The sequence below is a fragment of the Caretta caretta genome, chromosome 1 (assembly GCF_965140235.1).
Source record: "Caretta caretta isolate rCarCar2 chromosome 1, rCarCar1.hap1, whole genome shotgun sequence".
Classification (NCBI taxonomy): Eukaryota; Metazoa; Chordata; order Testudines; family Cheloniidae; genus Caretta; species Caretta caretta.
Genome location: NC_134206.1, coordinates 59,707,567 through 59,731,071, shown reverse-complemented (window position 1 = coordinate 59,731,071; position 23,505 = coordinate 59,707,567).

Sequence of the window (23,505 nt, the reverse complement as noted above, 5' to 3'; positions counted from 1 at the left end):
ATTAAAAGACCAAAATGCAATGACTAATATGTTGAATGAATCTAATAAAGATAATTATAAACTTCAAGGACAAGAGTACTGTTTTCTACTAGTACCTAGCAGTATCTTACCCACCCACAGTTACGATGTTGAAGTTGATCAGGCCTGTTTAAATGACTGTACCTAGTGGAGAGGAGTGGTAGATACGCTGGAGGGGAGGGATAGGATACAGAAGGACCTAGACAAATTGGAGGATTGGGCCAAAAGAAATCTGATGAGGTTCAATAAGGATAAGTGCAGGGTCCTGCACTTAGGACGGAAGAACCCAATGCACAGCTACAGACTAGGGACCGAATGGCTAGGCAGCAGTTCTGCGGAAAAGGACCTAGGGGTGACAGTGGACGAGAAGCTGGATATGAGTCAGCAGTGTGCCCTTGTTGCCAAGAAGGCCAATGGCATTTTGGGATGTATAAGTAGGGGCATAGCGAGCAGATCGAGGGACGTGATCGTTCCCCTCTATTCAACATTGGTGAGGCCTCATCTGGAGTACTGTGTCCAGTTTTGGGCCCCACACTTCAAGAAGGATGTGGATAAATTGGAGAGAGTCCAGCGAAGGGCAACAAAAATGATTAGGGGTCTGGAACACATGAGTTATGAGGAGAGGCTGAGGGAGCTGGGATTGTTTAGCCTGCAGAAGAGAAGAATGAGGGGGGATTTGATAGCTGTTTTCAACTACCTGAAAGGGGGTTCCAAAGAGGATGGCTCTAGACTGTTCTCAATGGTATCAGATGACAGAACGAGGAGTAATGGTCTCAAGCTGCAGTGGGGGAGGTTTAGATTGGATATTAGGAAAAACTTTTTCACTAGGAGGGTGGTGAAACACTGGAATGCGTTACCTAGGGAGGTGGTAGAATCTCCTTCCTTAGAGGTTTTTAAGGTCAGGCTTGACAAAGCCCTGGCTGGGATGATTTAACTGGGAATTGGTCCTGCTTTGAGCAGGGGGTTGGACTAGATGACCTTCTGGGGTCCCTTCCAACCCTTATATTCTATGATTCTATGAGAGTCGTGAGAGATTAATACACTGTAGGTGTTCATTTTCTAGGAGTTTTGCTCCATTTTGTAAAAAAATTGCTATTTTCTTTAAAAATAAGAAGCTTTTCTACTTTGTGCCTTTCTTCGGTTTTTTTTATAGGTGTCTCATTGTTTTATGTACATATTTATGAGCCACAAAAGTGCACTAGTACCAAAAAAGATTTGCCTCTAATTTCCCTGCAGATATTGGAAGGTAATTAACAGCTGCAATGACAATAGCTCCAGTCCTGTAAGGCTCTGAGCACACTCAATGCCCACTGAAACCAGAGGAACTGGATCCTTTAAAAAGCCAGTGTTTTCTACATTACCTTATCTGGCTATCCTACTATTCATCCATCATTTCAGTCATTTTATCATTAGAAATTATTCACAAGTAACCTCCAGTTGCCCTCACTCCCCTCATCCTTTGTATACACTCATCCATCTCCTGTTAGCCTTGCTGTCTGACTACTTCGCAGGCTTCTCCACTTTACTATGAAATACATCCATTTTCCTTAGCTCAACTGGGGTTAGATATTCTAGGGTTCTCAGTGTGTCCTGTGAAGTGCTCATAGACTTTAAGGCCAGCAGGGGCAATCGTGTTCATCTAGTCTGACTTCCTGCACACTGCAGGCCACAGAACCTCACTCACCCACTCCTGTAATAGCCCCCTAACCTCTGGATGAGTTACTAAAGTCCTCAAATCATGATTTAAAGTCAAAAATCCAAGAATCAACCTTTTACTCTAGTTTAAACCTGCAAGTGACCTTCAGAGGAAGGTGAAAGCCCCCAGAATCTTTGCCAACCTAACCTGGGGGGAAATTAATTCCTGACCACAAATATGGTGATCATTTGGACTCTGAGCATTTGGGAAAGACCCCTAGCCAGATACCTGGGAAAGAATTCTATGTAGTAACTCAGAGCCCCCCCCCCACCTAGTGTCCTGTCTCTGGCCGGTGGGGATATTTGCTACCAGCAGTTGCAGATGGGCCACCTGCCATTGTAGGCAGTCTCATCATACCATCCCCTCCATAAAGGTATCAAGCTCAGTCTTGAAGGCAGTTAGGTTTTTTGCCCCCACTGCTCCCCTTGGAAGGCTATTCTAGAGCTTCACTCCTCTGATGGTTAGAAAACTTCATCTAATTTCAAGCCTAAACTTGGTGATGGCAATTTATAGCCATTTGTTCTTGTGTCAAATTTGGCGCTTAACTTGAATAACTCCTCTCCATCCCTGGTATTTATCCCTCTGACATATTTATATAGAGCAATCATCTCTCCCTTCACCCGTCATTTGGTTTGGCTAAACAAGTCAAGCTCTTTGAGTCTCCGCTCATAAGGTAGGTTTTCCATTCCTTGGATCATCCTAGTTGCATCTGCAAATTTTCACTTGTGCACTCCCACTTTTTGTGCCAAGGTCATTAATGAAAATGTTAAATAAGATTGGCCCCAAGACCAGTCCCTGAGGAACTCCACTAGTATCCTCCCTCCATTCTGACAGTTCACCTTTCAGCATGACCAGTTTGTTACCTGCCTTTCAATTCTCATATTAATCCTCATCTACTTCTAATTTAACTAAACATTTCCCATATTTAATGTATCAAATGCCTTACTGAAATCCAGGTAGATTAGATGTACTGCATTTCCTTTGTCTAAAAAATCAGTTATCGTCTCAAAGAAAGAGATCAGGTTGGTCTGACACAATCTACCTTTTGTAAAGCCATGTTGTATTTTATGCCGATTACCATTACCTCTACATCCTTAACTAATTTTTCTTTCAACATTTGTTCCAAGACCTTGCATACAATTGAGGACAAACTAACAGGCCTGTAGTTTCCAGGATCTTCCCCTCCCTACTTTTTTAATATTTGAAATTTTCCAATCATAGGGTATGACTCTGAAGTTTGTGGATTCATTAAAAATCCTTGTGATTGGGCTTGCAATTTCATGTGCCAGTTCCTTTAACATTCTTGGATGGAGATTATCCGGGCCCCCTGATTTGGACCCATTAAACTGTTTGAGTCTGATTTCCACCTCAGATGTGGTAATTTCCACTTCCATATCCTTGTTTCCAGTAGCCATCCTGCCGCTATCCCTAAGCTCCTCAATACCCTTATTAAAAACTGAGGCAAAGTATTTGTTAGGTGTTGGGCCATGCCTAGATTATCTTTCATCTCCACCTCATCCTCTGTGTTTAGTGGTCCCACTTCTTCTTTCCTTGTTTTCTTTATATTTATATGGCTATAGAACTTTTTACTATTGGTTTTAATTTCCTTTGCAAGGTCCAACACTGTTTGGCTTTTGGCAGTTCTCCCATTTTCCCTACACTTTCTGATCTCCATGAGATAGCTTTCCTTGTTGATCCATTCCATCTTCCATTCCTTGTAGGCCTTCTGTTTTCCCTTAATAATCTGCTTGAGATGCTTGCTCATCCAGCTTGGTCTGCAACCATTCCCTATGAATTTTTTTCCCTTGTTTGGGATGCAGGCTTCAGATAGCTTCTACAACTTTGACTTGAAGTAATTCCAAATGTCCTCCACATATAGATCCTTGAGTTCTTCAGTCCATTCCACTTCTCTAACTTACTCCCTTACTTTTTGTTGCCCTTTTGAAATCAAGGACCTAGTTGCAGACCTATTTTTGTTTATCCTTCCATTTAGCTCATAATCACTCGAACCAAGGTTGTCCCCTCCAAACTGTTCTTCTATGAGGTCCTCACTACCCATCAATACTAAAGCTAAAATGGCATCACATAAAATGGTGACTATTTGGTGAAGAAAATTGTCTGCTATCACATCCAGGAAAATCTGGGCCCTACCATTACTAATATCATTTGTCCTCCAATCTATATCTGGGAAATTAAAGTCTCCCATAGTCACACAATTCCCAGTAGGTATTTATTTCATTAAAAACATTAAAGAGGTCTCTATCCAGATCCAAATAGAATCCTTGGGGGTCTGTAGCATATGCCAAAGAACTATCCCCAGGGAGCCCCTGGTAGATTTCTTCCTCAAAGTGATTTTGACCCAAACAGATGCTCTTTGGTCCTTTCCATCACTTCTAATTTCTTTATGGTCTACTTCATCATTGGTATACAATGCTACTCTACCACCTTTACCTTTATTTCTGTCTTTCCTGAACAGCACACACCCTTCAATACCCGTACTCCAGTCATGACTATTATTCCGTCATGTTTCTGTTATCCTTATAATATCTGCTTTCACTTCCTGCACCAGTAGTTCTAGTTCCTCCATTTTGTTACCCAGGCTCCTTGCACTGGTCTACAGATATCTTAGTTGTTTCTTCTTGGCTTCACCCAGATTATTTACCCGATTAAGTGCAGTCATTCTACTGCCAGTATCACCTACCTGACTGTTCGCTTCATTAGTATCAGCACTATTTTTTCTCCTGATGTGCTTTCTGCTACTCTCAGCTGTTCCTTTCTCCATTTCTGTATCTCTCTTTCTTGATTTTCCTCCCATTCAAGACTAGAATCAGTCATGGAGATTATGTGAGCGTCTCCCAACCATTTCCCCAGTTCCTAATTTAAGGCTCTTCAGTTGTGCCAACCTCCATTCCAGAAATCTATTTCTCTCCCTATTCAGATGGCATCCATCCAATGAGAACAGTCCTCTGTTTGTGAATGCCTCCCAGTGGTCAAACATCCAAAAGCCCACCTTATAACACCACTACCTGAGACATCTGTTGATCATCATACTCTTGTCTCGCCACAGGTGACTGGTAACTGCCCTTAGTGTGTGTATGTGTGCGGGGGAAATGGCAGCCCCTCTCCCCCACCACCACAGCCATGTTCAGCTTCCTGGCGATTGCCAAGGCACCCTCCAGCAACACCGTCTTGACCATGGTGCCATGCTGACACTGCACCCTGGGAGGTTGCCCACCCTTAAGGCTGGCCCTGACAGGGTTGGCCTTAGGAAAAATGGCCCCTGGGTGAACTTGTATTTTGGTGCCTTGACCCACGCTGCCTCCCACAACCCCTCACCCATCCCAATTGCCCCTGCCCCCACTGCCTCCTGGGGCTCCCCACCCCATCACTCCTGCCCCCCCACTGCCTCCCCAAGCTTCCCCCCATTGCTTCTGGCCCCCAATGCCTCCCCCAGGCTCCCATCCACCACCCCTGACCCCCACTGTCTCCCTGGGCTCCCCACTCCCAGCTCCCCTGGGCCCCACTGCCTCCCCCCATTGTCCCAATTGGCTCCCTGAGCTCCCTTCTGTGCACCCCAGGCAGACTACTCCAGACACGTACTCGAGCAGGTAATTGCAGCTGCCAGCCTGCAAGGAAGGGATGTGACTCAGCAGGCTTCTCTGTGCTCCCTCTGGCAGAGAGCTGTGCTTCCAACCTGGTCTCACTTCCCTGCTCTGGGCACTGCCTAATGGAGCTCAGCAGGAGCATACATTGCTGGTGCCTTTCCCAGGCATGTCCCTTCCGCTGCACTCAGCCAATGCATCGCCTGTGTGTCTTGCCTTCGTTCTCCTCCTCTAGGGGCAGGTAGAATCCCACTGAAGATCACCTGAGCCTCCATTTCTTTAAGTGTCTTCCCCAACCTGGCATAGGCTCCCTTGATACACTCCAGTGAGATTCTAGCAATATCATTTGTTCCCACATGAAGGACAATCAGTGGATTCTTTCCTGCTCCCATTTGGATCCTCTTCAGCCTCAGGTCCACATCCTGTATCATAGCTCCTGGCAGACAGCACACCCTTCTGTTCCTTAGGCCTGTCACCAGAGGTGATCTGCCCATTTTTCTTAGGGAGTAACCAGTCACACAGATCTGCCTCTTCCTGGTGTTGGTGTGATTCTCCAGCATTCCTCCTGTTCTTTCTGGCTGTAAATCCTCTTTAGTTCTCCCTTGCAATCTTCTGTAAGTCATATCCTCTTGGGGCTCCGAACTCTGGCTCTCTCCCCTCGTCGTGTAGGACTAGCCACTCTTCTCTTCCTTCTTGCCCTCCCACCTTCTGTTACTGCCTGCTGTGCCCCTTCCTCATTTTCCAACTCAGCAAACCTGTTCCTGAGCTCTGTTTCTCCTTTACTACCTGGTCTTTTCCTCGGCCTGGTTTGTGTAGTCACTTTCCTCACCCAGCAGTCTACCCTCACAATTCGCCAGTTCAGCTTGCATCCCTTGGCCTGCGCCGCTTCCCGCAGCCACCATTGGCCTGGGATGGCGAACCGCAGCCAGTGGGAGCCGTGATCAGCCGAACCTGCAGACGCTGCAGGTAAACAAACCAGCCTGGCCCGCTTGCATCCCTGGCAGGTTGTGTGCCAAAGGTTGCCGATCCCTGGTCTTGAGTTTTTCCTTCAGCCTCCTCTTGCTTTCCCTCCATCATCTACTTGAATTCCCTTTGAAAGTCAACCATAGTTTCTACCTGGATCTCCAAACCTCAGATCTTCTCTTCCATCAGCTCTATCAAGGGGCACTTCGTACAAACAAAGCCCTTTTCAGATACCCGAAAGTGGGAACTTGCAAGGAAGCTGAAGCCCTCAGCACTTTGTTAGATTGAACAATTAGTGCTCTGTCTCCTCCACACTGTTTTCAACTTCTCTTTCTTTCTCAAGTTTACACTCTCATGCTCAATGATGCATGAGTAAAAAGCATTTTTCCAGCATTTTTAAATGTTATCTATTTTAATAATATATGTTGTATGTTCAGTTGTTGAGACACCTACCTAGTGCCTAATTAAATTACTTTATTGCATCTCTGTACATTACACAAATGCTAATGTTTCACTTTTTATAGTACAAGTTACACCTAAAGGATGTAAATCACAAGCAAATTATACGAAACATGACTCATTTAGGTCATGCAACTTCCCATAATGCCCGATGTATGTGGTTAAAGTTTAATGAACGGATAATTTATTTCTGTGTTATTGCCATAATCCTTTATATTGCAATTATAATCATGTATTGCAACCACAATTGGAACTTTTCAGTGTGTGGGATGCACATTTTCCAAGGCTGACCCTTTCTTTATTGTTGGTGATTTCTGTTTATTAAATCATGAAGGTTTTGTTGAGGTAAATATGTACCTATTCCATAAAGAAATACAATACAAAATGTCTGTCTGGCCACATGTCTGAGGAATCTCTCAAAGGATACTCTCTCAGTTGCATGCGTAAGCAGGAGAATAGTCCCGCTATTGTGGGGAACTTTCCTGGCTTCTGCACTACCTTGGTGAAGTGGGCTAGCGAAAGGATCTGAGTCCTCACTCCCACTTCCTTTACCCAGTGACCTCCCCTTCCACTCTCCTATCTGGCAGAGTCCTCTTAACCCCAACAAGGCTGGGCCCAGGATTCCTGGGGGGCTCGAACCCCAACCCTGCTGTGGTCACCTAGGACAAGGGCTAGGGTGTCCCCACTCCAGGGTACCCCCACTCCAGGGTACTCTCTCTGCACTGGGCACTTCTCTGACCCACTGACCATTACATACCAGTTAAAGCAAATGCAAGTTATTTAATCAACAATTAATTTTAAAAAGAAAAAGGAAAAATGGGAAAGGTTAAAGGAAACACATCAACCCGCTCTGTGGCAGGGAACATCAAAAACAGTGTCTCTGGAATGTCAGGGCAGTTCACAGGCTGTTCCTTGTAAGTCCCAGGCCTTCTTCTCAGGCCCTGGCTGTGCTGCAGGGATGCTGTGGGTTGGACACTTGCTCTGGTGGTGACCACATGCTCTCAGGCTCTAAGTGCTAGGACCCTTCTTCCCAGCATCGCCCCCGCCCTGCCGGGGTTACGATCCAAGCCTGGCCTGCGGAGCCTCTTGGCTGAGGCGTCTCCCTGTGCTGGGCCCGCTGCCCAGGGTCCCCCTTGCTCTCCCCAGCTGCTAACTGCACCCAGCTCCAGATTGCTCTAGCCCGAGCTCCACCCTTTGTCTCTGCTGCTCTGCCTCCAGCTCCCTGGGCTGCTTCTTTGGCCCCTCTGGCTCTGGTTGCTACAGTTCTGCTCCCAGGACAGGTCTGCTCTGCAGGCTGCTTCTGTGACTCTGCTCCCAGCACTGACCTGCTTCCTGGGCTGCTTTTCTGGTCCCTCTGGCTTTGGGGCTGCAGCTCTGCTCCCAGGACAGGGTCTGCTCTCTCTGGGCTGCTTTTCTGGTCCCTCTGGATCTGGCACAGCTCTGCTCCCCAGCTCAGCTTGGGCCCCTGCTTTCTCCTTAGCTCAGCCCCACTCTGTCTGACTCAGGCAATTCCAGCTCACAAGGAGGACGGGACCTCCCTGGCCTCCTGACTCACTGATTAGCTTGTCATTCAGGCTGACCTGGAGCATTGGCCTCTCCCCATTGTTCCTGGGGGCTGTCAGTCTCAGGGTCCTGATTCCCCATCGACCCTTCCCCCTTTTTAGTACTGGGAGCTAGAAACTAAAACACCCCCACTGAATGTTAGTAAGGGGGCAACAGGCCCTTTACACATGGATGGGGAAGGTGAATGAAGTGATCAAATTTCTAGCCTAATTCAATTATACAGAGAGGAGCTGATTGGTTTGTACAGCCCTAAGGATGCATTTGTGTATACATTATTAATATAAAAAGTCAGAGGGGTTACTTTTGCCATGAATATGCTTTTAGAATACAGTACTAACCCACAACAGGAAATACATTAGAAGGCTATTAGTGCATGCTTTGAATTTAGCCAAGTGTCCTCAGCCACCTGGGAAGTCCACTGGCTAAAGTTCATCCTGTACAGAAACCCACTGCTATTTTAGCATGGCTCATCCATCGACAATTTAATTAAAAAAAAACACACCATCAATAGCTTACAACAAAAATGTATAGGGGTTAATGAAATATTCTTCCATTAGGGGAAAAAAGGTCCTCAGAGCAGGATGCAAAAAAATAGGAGAGGAAAGTTTATACAGATCTCTTCTTTACAGCTACATTAATTTTTTCAAACAAACTCTCTTTAGGTTACCTGGATTTGCATTCCGGTTCCCAGGAGCTGGCTACATTTCAACTACCATTTGTGCAACATTTAGCCACTTTTGAGTCAGCCCCTTTTGGGGAAAAAATGAAATGCATCCTTAATTTAGTTTTTTTCCAATATAAAATTAAAGTTGAACGTGGGCTCTCGGCACAAATCTGCTGTTAATAGAACTGCTGGGTTCATGAAGGACAAGAGGATGGGGACAGTTTAAAGTTGCCCTGCTTTTCCCTCCAGCCCCTAGCCTTGCCACCTATTGAAGGAGTCTTTTGTTATCCCTCCACCTCTTCCCAGCTCCTCCGATTAACCATTTCCACTCTCCTTCCTCTCTTCTAAATTCCTTAGAAACTGACCCCCGAGTCTAAAACCAGTTTCCAGTTCAGGTCCTTCCACTTCTCCAGCAGCAGTTAGGTTGGGAGGAGGGTGACCAGACAGCAAGTGTGAAAAATTGGACAGGGGGTGGGGAGTAATTGGCTCCTATATAAGACAGAGCCCTGAATATCAGGACTCTCCCTATAAAATCAGGACATCTGGTCATCTAGTTAGTAGTGCCGTATAAAACATATAAATGTATATAAGCGACTAGCAGATGTGCTCAACCTTTCTGGGTTTTGTAGGACCAACAGAAGTTCCCCGTTGCTGTGCACCGCCAATGGCTGCTTCCGTGCAGCTCTTTACCTCAGGTCTTGACATTAGCAACAAAGCTTCAAAGTATTGTGGTAGGCATATTTGTCTTATTAAAGAGAGAAGGTGGATGAGTAAAATCTTTTATTGGACCAGCTTCTGTTGATGAAAGAGACAAGCTTTTGAGCTACACAGAGCTCTTATCAGACCTGAAGAAGACCTCTGTATATGTTTGAAACCTTGCCTCTCTGACCAACAGAAGTTGGTCCAATAAAAGCGATTGCCTCACCCACCTTGTCTTCAGAGGGATATGGTACTTCTGTTCTGAGCTCATTGGTGTGGTGGAGAAGGGACCGGGCAGCACTGAAGGTTTAATTTAGGAAGTCCAGGCTGTCTCTGAGCACACCTATTGGACTGGGCCTTGCATGTGAGATAGGCAGGCAAATGCCTATTTTCCCCTAGTTTGAGGATCACTCTGGGCTTAGGAGGGAGATATGTGTCAGGAAACCTTGGGCATGCTCAGAGGCGAAACACAGGTGCCATGGGAAATTTAGGCACTGAATGAGTGTAAGTGACTACAGGGTTAGGCAGGAGTTTTGTGGATTGCAGTGGAGCCTAAACCCCAGATTTCAACCACCACACAGCCCCAGGAAGGTAGGGCTATGCACCTGCTAACTTGAGGGGAGAGTTTGCAGGCCAGGACTTGCTGTGAAAACCCCCTGAATTTAAGTGGCAAAGACTGTGCAGGTTGGGAGGTGAGGATTTTAAGAAGGACTCAGTTCCAAAAGGGATTCTGTGAAAACCCTGCACTCAATCGGGGGGAGGATAGGAAAATGGGGTTTTGGGGCCCTGGAAGGCTGTTTAATAAACTAGACTCCAGGAGAGGGTAATATTGCTTTAAAGACTTCCTGTTGTGAGTAAATTTCTTCTGGGGATTCAGAGAGAAACTGAAGCAGGATGCATGATTGGCTACCCCGGGCCACGGGTGGGTGCCCTGGGATGGCACCATCTACAGACCCATATCTGGTTCCCTCAGAGCCCACCCTGCCCATCAGGGAATCTGGCTTTTAGTCTACATCTCCTTTCTGTGACTTGACTCCTTATTTAATTTGACTTCTTATGGTCAGAAATGAAGCATGCCCATACCATTATAAAGAGACTTGCCTTGTTCAAAAGAAAGTACACTGGGAAAAGTGCACATTTTTCAAAATTAAAGAGCTGAGCAGTAGCATTTATCATGAATATGTCCAAGGAACAGATAATTAATAGAACTGAAGTAGCACACAACCTTAGAATTATATCCGTATAGTCAAATTATAGGAGGTGACTCCCCCTTAATTACTATAGAATTTCAGTTGCCTGATTTAGTGGAAATTTTTAAAAGGGGAGTTATTAACTACATAAAAGAATTCAGAGCTCTTTTCCCTTAGAGATAGGCTCAGCCAGTTTGGAAAAGTGTAGGTACTTCTGAACAGAGATGTATTTGCCTTCAGCTGTAAACATTTCACTATGCCCCACTGACAGGTCACAGAGTTCAGGTTACTTTTCTAAATTTATTAACAAAATCCCATTGTAATGTTTTGGCTCATTTCAATGACAAACACAGAAAACAGCAACATTTCAATAATGTTGATTTTTTTTCAGATGTTTGTTTTTGAGAAAGGGCCATCTTTTTAATGATTTTTTTTTAAAGTTAGACTACCTTCAACCAATTCTAGTGATCAGAGCTGTGTGAACTCTATTTTCACTAAGATGTTCACAAGTCAAGCTTTGCAGTAAAGCTAGCAGGCTGAAAAACTCTTCGGGTTTGAATTTAGGTTCAAGTTCAACAGTTCAAACCTCCAAGCAAATGTCCCATCTCCATTCTAGGTATCCCTGTAACCTCCCCAAGGGCTTTTACAGGGGTACCAGCAAACTCCTCCTCCATCTTCTGTTTTTGCATAGGCAACCGTTCAGGGCCATTGCCACCCTCTCAGAAATCCTCAGGGTGTTTCATCGGCCAACTCGTGACCTGAGATTCACATGCACATATGGCAACAGGAAAGAAAAACTCACTCTCTCCAACTGTAGCAGTATCTGCATCGAGCCTACTGGCAGATGGCACCCTCTAAGACAGGGCCCTCAGATGTATGGCCTGCAGGCTAGATCTGGAGCACAGAACAGTTTCATCTGGAGTGTGGGCTTTCTGTGAATCTTTGGCCTTGCCTGCACGTCCCTGGAGTCTGCAGAGGGTTGTGATTTGTAGAGCATGCCAGTATGCTGTGCTCTAACTCCCCCTAAGGGGTATTGATGTCCTGTTTCAAACAGGCCTACATCACTGTGCAGTAAGGAACATTTATTGTGCGTCAGCAGGGTCTGTATGGGGGAGTTAGAGTGCAACATACTGGTGCACCCTACAAATCACACCCCCATAGTCCAGACTCCAGCTCAACAATCCAGCAAAACTTTGTGTGCAGGTGTAGAACCATTTTGGTTGCATTTAAGAGGCACTGGAGCAGCATAAATCTGGTAGGAGCTGGTATGTGCCTGGGCAAGGGTAAATGGCACTGAAGAGTGCTTACCTGCCAGCAGGAGAGTAGATACCCCAACATGGCAAGTCAAAGAAAAGGAAACTTCAAGATAAGTCAAAGGACAAATGTAAGTAATTACCAATGTGGTTTATCTTTATCTGTTTTAATAACTTTTGCTGAATGTGGCCTGCACTGAGTGGCAGGGTATCAGATCAGGCCCACCATATGAAATAAGTTTGACATCCCTGCTCCAAGGTCTAGTGGAGGATTCCATATCCACAATGTGGGAAAAGGAGAGAGTCCCATAATTCTTAGCACACAGTTGCTAGAGAATCCCTTTGCATTTCATATTTGCCACTTTAAGCCTTATGAGAGCTTCCTGATCCTGGGCTCAGAGCAAAGCTTAGCATGGTAGGGGGAAAGAATTTCCCACACCCACAGCTCAGACAGCCCTGAAAAACAGAAGATGTCTGTCAATGTCCCTGAAGACTGCAGGAAGGAACCACCCAGGAGGCTGTAAGAGGGGAGAGGAAGCCAGTAGGACCTTTCTGCTGAAACCTATGGTACTTAGAGGTGTTACAAGGTTTCTTAGGGGGGTCAACTGAGGAGAGAGATGGAAATCAGATGAGCAGAGAAGTCATGGATTTCTTTACTTCTTCCTGTCTCAAAATCATAGTGAGCTCCACACTCAGGCTCATTTTGAGAAAATGTGAGGTTCCTAATGAACAGTTCACCCAGCTCTATCTAACATTAATAAGTGAGTGATACATTCTTATTAGGAAATGAGTAACAGTTACCTTTTTTGTTATGAGGAGACACGAATAAACTAAACACGGATTAACCAGGCCTGGTTGTAATCTGTATTTAATTGACTCACATTTTAAATATTTGCATAGATTAAGTGGCAGGCGCACTGTGTGTAAAATCCCTATGATGCTCAGGGTTTAACTTCTAGATGCCATCCACACCTGTACTGACAATATTTAGTGTGCACAAATGTTAAGGAACAAACATCTTACTTAAAATCACTGAAGCAGGCTTTATTTACTCTACTTTCTGTCATCAAAGGCAAAAACACTTTGAAAGATGCCAAAGCACAAGACATTTTAGCATTTTATTCTTGAGATTTTTTCATCTGGTGGTGGAGGTGCAACATACTGGCTCCATTTATATAAGTGCGTGTGCGATGTATGTTACCTGATAATAGCTGGTTCATAGAGGATGTTAAGAAACTAGCTTTTGGTACCACTTCTTGAGCTCAAGCTGTAGAGTCTGTGCTTTGGGAACAGAAGTAGTGGTCCCAGCTCCTGCTGTGTGTGCCTGTGAGTTAGATACAGAGATGGTGTTTGTTTGACAGTAAATCCTTCCAGTTCTCTCAGCACATTATCATCTCAAAATATCCAGCCATTTTCCCTCTTGCTCCTTATGGCTTAAACAAACGTCTGTTGGTTTATCTCCTACCTCAATTACTGCAACCATTTCTTCTCTGTCCTCCCTGATTCCCATCTTGGCCTTTGGCACTCTATAACAATCTTCCTCACCTGCCCATACCATGTCACTTTCTTCTTTCAATTTCTCCATTGGTTTCTTCTCAGTCATTGCATACAGCTCAAGCTTCTCATCCTTGTAATCAAGGTTGTGATCAATAGGATAAGAAGCAATGGGCTCAAATTACAGCAAGGGAGGTTTAGGTTGGACATTAGGAAAAACTTCCTAACTGTCAGGGTGGTTAAGCACTGGAATAAATTGCCTAGGGAGGTTGTGGACTCTCCGTCATTGGAGATATTTAAGAGCAGGTTAGACAAGCACCTGCCAGGGATGGTCTAGATGAGGGGTTTCAAATGCGTGGCCCGCGGAGTTATTTCCTACAGCCCACCGTAGGCGCTGACTCCTTCCCCCCTGCCCCTTACCCTCCACCACCCCTCCTTGCCCCTCCTCCCCCCGTGCACTGCTTCCCCACTCCTCCACCTACCTCCCAGCACTTCCCGCCGCCAAACAACTGTTTGGCCGCACTTAGGACTTTCCAGGAGGAGCGGGGATGTGGCATGCTCAGGGGAGGAGGCGGGGAAGATGCAGAGCTGGGACAGGGATTTGGGGAAGGTTTTGGAATAGGGGCAGGGGAGGGGGAGTTGGGGCGGGGACTTTGGGGAAGGGGTTGGAATGCAGGTGTGGAAGGGGTGGGGCATGTACTGAAGTGTTGCTAGAGGCGAAGAAACCAGAGGGCAGGGCAAGACAAGCCCATGCTTCCCTCCCCCACCTACCCCCCAGTCCTGGGGGCTTCCTCCTCTGCCTGCCCAGCGCCAGGCTGCCAACTTGTGCCAAGCCGCGCAAGTGGAGCGGCAGGAGCACGGGGCAGTGCAAGGCTGCCCCCACCCCCGGCCACACACAAATGTGCAGCGGGGCTAAGCAGAGCCCAGCGCTTTTAGAGCCACGAGCAGCAGAAGGGCGGGAGAGCAACAGGCTGGGCAGGGGACCCATGGGGGCTGAGGCTGTATTACCACGCTGGGCTGATGGGGGGCATCGCAGAGTTTTCACATTTGAAAACAGCCCCCAACTCCTCGCTCCTCCCCTGGAAACAAGCACAATTTGCAAACTGGGGGCAGGGGGCGCTTTCCAAGCCACGTTGTATGAAAAGCTTTCAGTGATACGGCCCTTGGGCCAATGTACTAGTCCTCATGTGGCCCTCATGGTGATTTGAATTTGAGATATCTGGCCTAGATAATATAGCCCTGCCATGAGTGCAGGGGACTGGACTAGATGACCTCTCAATCATAGAATCATGGAATCATAGAATATAAGGGTTGGAAGGGACCCCAGAAGGTCATCTAGTCCAACCCCCTGCTCGAAGCAGGACCAATTCCCAGTTAAATTAAGGTCCCTTCCAGTCCTATTGATGTCCTGTTTCAAACAGGCCTACATCACTGTGCAGTAAGGAACATTTAGTGTGCGCCAGCATGGTCTGTATGGGGGAGTTAGAGTGCAACATAAGGTTCTATAGAAATCTACTCCCTATATCTCTGCTCTCAATCTCTAGCACTCTCTCTCTCCAACCCCCACCCCTTCCCCAGCCAGCTTCACTCTACCAATGTATCTTGCCTTGAATTTCACTTTTTGTCTCCTCCTACTCCTGTCTACAATCCTTTTTCCATGCTTTCCTGATGCCTAGACCACCCTACCTGTACCAGGCAACCACTACCTCATCTTTCAAATCTGTCTTCAAAGATTACTTTTTCCTCAGATCTCACAAACATTAACTCATGCCAGTGAAAATGCTGTCACTCCCCCCCCCCACACACACACTAAATAAACTAATACAGATAAATGAAAAAAATACCCTCACACCAAGACAGAACCTTTCTCTGAATCTCCCAGTGCATTTTGAGTTGTTCGCCTATGTAGGCTGTAGCTCCTCAGGGCAGGAACTGGGGGTCCAATCCTGCTGCCATTGACTTCAAAGCTATAGGCTTGGTTCCTGTGTCGCTTTGTGTGGGTATATCCATACGGGAGCTGGAGGTGTGATTTCCAGCTCAGGTAGATATATATCTGCTAGCACTGATCAAGCTAGCAAGCGAAAAGTCGCTGTGTAGTCACAGTGGCATGAGCAGTGGGACAGGATAGCTGCTGTAAGTACGCTACTGCTTGGGACCCTAGATATGTATTCAAGGCAGCTTGTCTGTGTAGCTGCAGCTACGCTGCTATTTTTAGGACCCTAGTTCGATCAGCATTGGAAATTACACCTCCAGCATTGACATACCCTGCATCTTGAACAGCACTGAGTAGACAGCCAGCGCTTAACAAATAATAGTAGTTATTATCCCCTCCTCCCAGCTTCTACTTTTGTGGACATTGCCTAGCACTTCCTGCAACTGTGTACTATTCAAAGGCCAATTAGACAATGCTTGCAGCTTCTGTAGACTGGACAACATAATGAATATAGAGCGTGAGTTCACAAAACAGAAGGCTTCCACCATCAGAGACAGTTTTAAAATCAAGACTGGGTGTTTTTCTAAAATGATATGCTCTAGGAATTATTTTGGGGGAGTTATGCAGGAGGTCAGACTGGATGATCACAGTGGTCCCGTCTGGCCTTAGAATCTAAGAATTGTGAATCATAAAGGTAGGGAGCTCCTAACAGAGAAATGTTACCCCAGAAGATGTTGTTTTCTTGCATCAGCTTTCAGACTGCAGAAGCTCACTGGCCTGAATTATTTCATTAGTGCTCTGATAAGTACCTGCTAATAGGATCGTAGGACTCAGAGATGGAAAAGACCAACTCTATCACTGAGCCCACCCCAATACAAATGGAGGTTATGATCCCGTGGTATTTCAGATATTAAAATTGTCTTACGTTTGATTTTCCTTCTCTGAAAAACTCTGAGTTGCTTATCACAGTAAAATGTGAATTATGTAGACAGAATAGCTGGATTTTCTACAGCTAGAATGATAATGGGTTTTTTTAATTACTGCGGGGGATTTGTGTGATCAACTCACTGCCTGTGTGCACTTTTCTTTTCTTCTTAGATGATATACTTCCCTTCTGTCAAAGGTGTGAAAAATATGTTGAAATTTGAAAACTAAAGATTCTGGCTGGCTTTGAAATGTCTGGAAGCCCTCCAGCCAAAAAATCAGGCCGAGACTTTTCTGCAGGCTAGCTTGGCTGTTGGAATGAAACAACACAATTAAAAATATAATGTTTTAGACAGTTTTTAATAGAAGTTAATTTCCAGCACCTGGGGCCAGGCAGCAGGCCCCAAGCAGTAAAGTACTCTTTGATCAGTGATAAATTAAAGCATGATCTAGGCTCCACATATCCTAGCAGGCTCCCACAGAGTGAGATTAAGGCAATACATGGCTATAGGCATTTCCCCATAGGGGTCCCTGTGGCTTGCCATTGCTTGCAGTGCTGTTGACAGAGGCCACCTACATGAACTATTTTCTGGTCTAGTATAAAAAAAAAAGTAAAAGCCTTCCCTGTAATCTGGAGTCTACTGGAAAGCTATTTTCAAGAGTGGACATTGCTTTTAATTTACATACATTTCCTACTGCCTGTTTAAAAAAAAATAGAAAAAGATACAAGAAAGAAAAAGAAAACCTCCTCTGGGAGTCTTGTGCACCTCTCTGAGTCTACCTGTGCCCATTCCTTTTGTCTGTCTCCAATAGAGTTCCAGGGTATCACTTGTAGAAACAAAGGGGTTTACTTGTTTTCTGCAGCGGCGGGAATTGAGCCCAAAGCTGACTAATGTCACTGACAATATAGGTGACTGCTGGGAGTGATATGTCTTGGAAAAATAGCGTCCTGGAGGCTCCCAGTTGGACACCACCTGAGACCGCTGGGAAGTTGGAGAGCTATGTTTGTAGCGTCTCTTCAGCCAGTTGTCTGAAAGGAAGAGGAATTCCCAATGGCCACCAGAGCTTACCAGAGTTTCAAAAATATTTGTTGAAACACAACTTGAGATTTCAAAGCACCACCAGTGGCTGCTGCATATTGTGGTGCACTGCAGCTCTTCCCTGGCTACCTCACCAGCTGAAAGGATAGCATGGAATAATACCCCTCTGGCATACCAGTTAGTCAGGAACCTGTCAAGTGGGCAAGGTGGAGCCTAGTGTTGAGTGGGACACCCTCTCAGGATGAAATGGGTCACTCAGTAACTTTGTTTGGGCCTTGGGATGAAATCTTGAAGTCAATGGCAAAACTCCCATTGACTTCAATATGTCCAGGATTTCACCTTTGGTCTGCAAGGGGGAACAGGACTATAGCCTTGTATAACTTTGCAGCAACAGTCATGGAAACAAAACATCATCATTTCCTTCCCCGCAAATATATTATTTTCACAAATCAAACTACAGGGTTGGGCATGTGTGTGTTACCTTGCATCACAGCTAACAGAGTGAACATTCATTTTCATCAAGTGTATGGTTAAAAATCTTGCCTGAGTATTCTAAACCTTCCAGCAAAGTATGTGTGTCCCTCTCCCATCCAGTGTCACGGACCAGTTTAAATTGTGACAAACAACAACAATGTACTTGACTGCACATTCCTCCATGGTCTCTTTCTATCACTCTTTCTTCCTCTCACTTTCACTTTGGATTAGAAGAGAGACTTTGCAGTACTCCCTACTGGCTCTTCTTTTAAGCTTGTGTGATTCCTTTATTTCTTCAGTGGAAAAATACAGTCAGTTTAATCAGTGCATGAAGCCACAAGTGTTAAATTGATGAGATTTTGACAGTATACTGTAGCAAATGTATTCTAAAAATGTTCACACTGAATAAACCACTCAGTGATCCCATACTAATTCCTGATTTTATTTTCACCTACCCTAATCCCTTCCCTTACTCTTCTCCTTAACTTTCCACTGTCCTCTGGCTTTTCCCCTCACAACACAAACATGCTTTAGTCTCTCCCATCTTAAAAATCCTACACTTAACCTCACACACATCTCCTGCTACTCTCCCATCTCCCCTTCATCTCTAAGCTCATTGAATGGGCTGTTTACAATTGCTGTCTGGAATTCCTCTCCTCATCCTCCTCTACCTCCAACACTGTCAACCATGCTTGTATTGAAATCATGTCCTCCCTTGATTTCTGTGACTGTCCTTTCCTGGTTCTCCTCCTACCTTTCAATTCATTCCTTCAGCATGTCCTTTGGAGGATCCTCCTCATTCCACCTCCAACTTTCTGTGAGGGTTCTACAGGACTCTGTTCTTGGTTCCCTTCTCTTCTCTCTCTACCCCTTATTTCTGGGTAATCTCATTTGCAGACACACATTCAACTACCATCTCTATGCTGACAACTCACAGATCTACCTCTCTACTCCAGATCTGTTTCCTTCTGCCCAAACAAAAACCTCAGCCCATCTCTCTTCATGGATATCTTGCCATCAACTCAAGTTCTATATGGCTGAAATAAAGCTCTGAATCTTCCCCCTGAGCTGTCCCTACTACCTTCTTTCTTGATCACTGTGGACAACATCACCATCCTTCCTGCACTCAGGCCCATAACATGGGCATCATCTTTGATTTGTACCTCTCCCTGGGTTCTGACATCCAGGTTATATCTAAATCTTGCAGAGTCTTCCTGTATAATATCTCTAAGATATGCTTTTCCTCCATCCACACCGCTAAAACCTTTCATCTCACGTCTTGATTATTGCACCATCCTTCTCTCTAGCTTTGAAAAATACAGTCTTGTCCTTCTATCCATTCAGAATGCTACTGTAAAGATCATTCTCTTTTTCTGCTGCCTGACCATGTCACTCCATGTCTGTTTGCATCTCTCCACCCCCACTTCTGTACAGCATCCAACATAAGCTACTTGTCTTCACTTTCAAGGCCAATCCCCGCCCTATGTCTCATTCACTATAGAGATGTTGACTCCTGCCTTTGATTGGCCCATGATGCCAGCCTCCATCACCTGCTTGTTAAATTTTCCAACAAACGGCTTCATGCTTTCTCCCATGCTGCCCCTCACCCTTGGGAGGAGCACCTCGTAAACATTCACGAGGAACCTCATTATCCTCCTTCAAAATCCTCCTTAGAACTTCCCTTTCCCACGATGCCTATTGTGGTCAGATGTTGATAGATGTTTGCAATGTAAAGGTAATATTAACAAAATGTCAATTTCTTATTTGGGTTTTTATACACTTGTTTGCATTTTTAAATCTAGGTATAAAAATGTCCTAGTAAAAATCTTTGAAAATAACCATTTATGAATAAAGCTAACCAAACAATTTCAACAGGTTTCCACCTTTGGCTCTCAAACACAACTAAGTGTCGTCAAAAGTTTAATATCCTCAAAGTATTTGCATAAACCTGTATTTAAAATTCATTTTGGTTTAATTTTTACTCTCTTTTAAGTTATGACCTTATCTTTTAGGAGGGGTCAGTGTGTTCCTATTATCCTTGGGGAATGTTTTTGTACCATTCTTGATATCGGTATACACTGGTACCGCTTGATATCAGGACATGTTTGAGTGAGCACTCGATGACTTGCACGTCTTAGGAATGTGTATTTCTGCAATATCAGCCCCATTCTTGCCAAATTCTGTGAGCAGCTCCTGCCTCATACCAGATCTCTAATACAAGGGCTTATGTCTCAGACTCTCTTCCTACTACACCTACAAGAAACTTGACAATGGTTAGGTCACCGGTGGGCTGTTACAACTGCCCATTGTGCTGGCCAGTGTTGTCTCATTGTTTCCTTGTCCACCCCCATCTAGTTGTCTGTACCCGTCAGATGTCTCTTGTCTTATGCTTAGATTATAAACTCTTTGGGATGAGGACTGTCTTTTTGTTCCATGTTTTGTACAGCACATAGCACTATGGTGTCCTGGCTATGATTGAGGTGCCTAGGCACTATGATAATCCTAATAATCACAATAGTTGTTAAATCTTATCTGTGACATGTATACAGTCTGACTGCAAATAGTCTTCAGAACTGACTTTGGGTTTTAAACCTGTGGTGAAGGTGCCATCCACCTATATTTTTGGCTATAGCTCATTTGCTGCTATATTTAGTTGTACAACAAACGTTATCTGTGGCGCTCTTTAAAGTGTGTTTGGTGCTGTAAAAACAGAAAGGAGAACATGATCCCAGTTTTAAGTACGTTTAGTCTCAATTTTATCACATTTTTCTAGGAGAAACAGACTGAAGAGCTCTCTTTTAAAAAATGTTAATTTCTCTTGTTTCAATCCACCTGTCAGCTTATTAGCATTGTCTGCAAGACGCCCCATCCAGCTGCTCTGTTCTGAGTGTTATCTTTTCCTCCATTCCCTTCTTCTGTTTGATGGTATTTTCCTTCTAGATAACATGTCTATATTATCACTGCCTTGTTTTACCCTCCTATTACCTGATCCACCTGTTGCCAGACAGATTTCTTTACCTGAGCACTTTATTTGAAAATTACATTTTAATTGCTCCATTGTGTACCTGAGATCACTAATAATGACTGCTGTGGAATGTGATGTGCACCAGTTAGCTGCCACCTTCCACATAAATGTTATGCTCACAGCATACACACAGATGGTCAATAAAAACATAAAATACTCTTGCTGGAAGGCTGCACTATAACACTACTTTATTTCTTAGAATTCAGCATGATAATACACAAGACACCAAAACAGAGAGAGACAAACCAGGCTGCTCACTAAAACCAGAAGTACCACTCACCTCAACCTTACTCTAGGTTGTCTGTCAGCAGAACTGACTGCTTCTATACCTGGATCACAGGCTTCCCTACAGAGGCCCCTAGTCTGCAAGCAGGAACAGAAAATGTCCTGAGACTTTAAAATGACAGCTTACAATTTTAATAGTTTTCAGTAAATCACAGTAAAGATGGTTGCATTTCAATGATTGTGTATGTACTTAGTTTTTAAAGCGCATCAGATTATGCAGAATGAAAAGAGCTATACAAATATTAATATTGATGATATTTTAATAGCCTTGAAATCATCAAACTTTGTTCATTCTAGACATTAGGGAAAAAGTGCATCTTTTTATAAAATATATAAAGATACAGGGCCAAATTCTGTTTACAACAATGCAAACCCCACTGAAATTCCTAGGGTTGAAAAGGCATAACTGAGAGCAGAGTTTAGCTTATTATACTTACACATCATATTCATAAGTGCTAGATGGTTGATTAAGGTATCAGTTCATAATTCCTCCTGAAGTTATAGTATCTACCATAAATGCAATATACTACTTGTGCATATTATCTAAAAATATAGAATATGTATATAGCAAAACTCAAAAGACATTGTTAAGGGAATGAATCCATCTTTTACCTTCTTACATTCCAGTCACAAATTCTTACATTCCAGTCACAAATCAACAAGGACTACATTTCATAGCCCCTGTAGAGAATGTTAACATGTGAGATCTTATTTTTTCTGGTCTTCATTTTATTTATTTTTCAGAGTTAGCTTGAGTTTGTTAATATTATTTAAATAGCAGTTTTCTTATCATAGGAGTACAAAGAACACAGGAGACCATATGACAGTCAGCCGGTGGCTGCCTTTTTCCTGGTGGACATACAAAGTCACACAAAAATCAGTTCATTTCTGTATAGCAGGAAGGTGTGGAGTCTCCCTGAGTGATTGTATAGTTTGACATGTGGTTGTTGTTGCATGTGAAATAAGGTTGATGATCTTGGTTTTCAGTGATTATATTGGTGGGCTTTGCACCAAAGCAACCTTACCTGTATTCTAACTAGGTTTTTGGTTAATGGGGATTTATATACTGCAACTGCATCACATCCTAGTAAGTCATCCAGTGAATCCTACTGCAGTTGATCTAGTGCCACTCCACAAATGTGCAGTATGTGCATTTTGTTTATACAATTCTGATTGAAAAGAATCCAGACTCCAAAACCCAACTACCCCATCGTATACAATTGTCTTCCTGTGCTTTGTTGTTGCTCTGTTTGGACAATTGCAGTCAAGATTCCGTATAGCTGGGGGTGAAACTGGTGTGTGGGGGCAGAGGGGGATGTGAAGATTTGTGAGAAATGTTTTGCCAGTCCATTTCTGGTGATTTCAAACCCCCAAATTTAATTTTCTGAAACATTTGTGAAGAGATTTCCCCTCCCCCTCCCCCCCGCCAGGGAAACTTTTAAACTCAGAAGACATTTTGGGTGAATGTTATTGCACATGTGAAAAGCCAGGAAATCATTTAGGTCAACATATGTGAATTCTGAAGAAATTCAGGTGGTGGTTACCCATGTCCACATGGTCTAGTGGACTAAGAAGCACTGGCATGGAACCCTAGAGCTTCCTGTGAGGGTTCTACAGGATTTTCTATTTTTCCTCTCTGCTCATGACTCGCTTTTTTACAAAGATTATTTAGTAGGCTAATTTCACTTAAGAGGTGCCACATTATGAGAGTAAATCAACACTGCAATTAACACACACACCACCACCACCAAGTCTCAAAGCCCAGATCAATTGGCTTGGGCTTCAGAGTTAAAAATTTCAGTGTAGACATTTGGGTGTGAGCTCTGAGAGCCAGACCCCGCAAGGGATTTCAAAGCCCAGGCTCCAGCCCGAGCCTGAATGTCTACAGTGCAATTTTTAGCCCCGTTAGCCCAAGTCAGCTGACCCTGGCCAGCCATGGCCATGAACCAGGTCTTTTATTCCTGTGAAAATGTACCCTTAGAGGTTTCCACAATACTGATTTTTATGTCAGTTGAGATGGGAGATATTTGTGATTGCCACTTGAAAGTCTCAGGTGACAGTAAAATTCCTTACTAGGTGCTATGCATAGAAAGGGGGTTCATACCCACCAGAATTAGGAGCAATTTGGAGGAGGTGCTTTGGTGATCTGGGTCTGGGATTGAGTCAGGTCCCAAACTGTAAAAGGGAACTAAGAAGTAATGGTAGAAGCCTCTTGTGTCATCT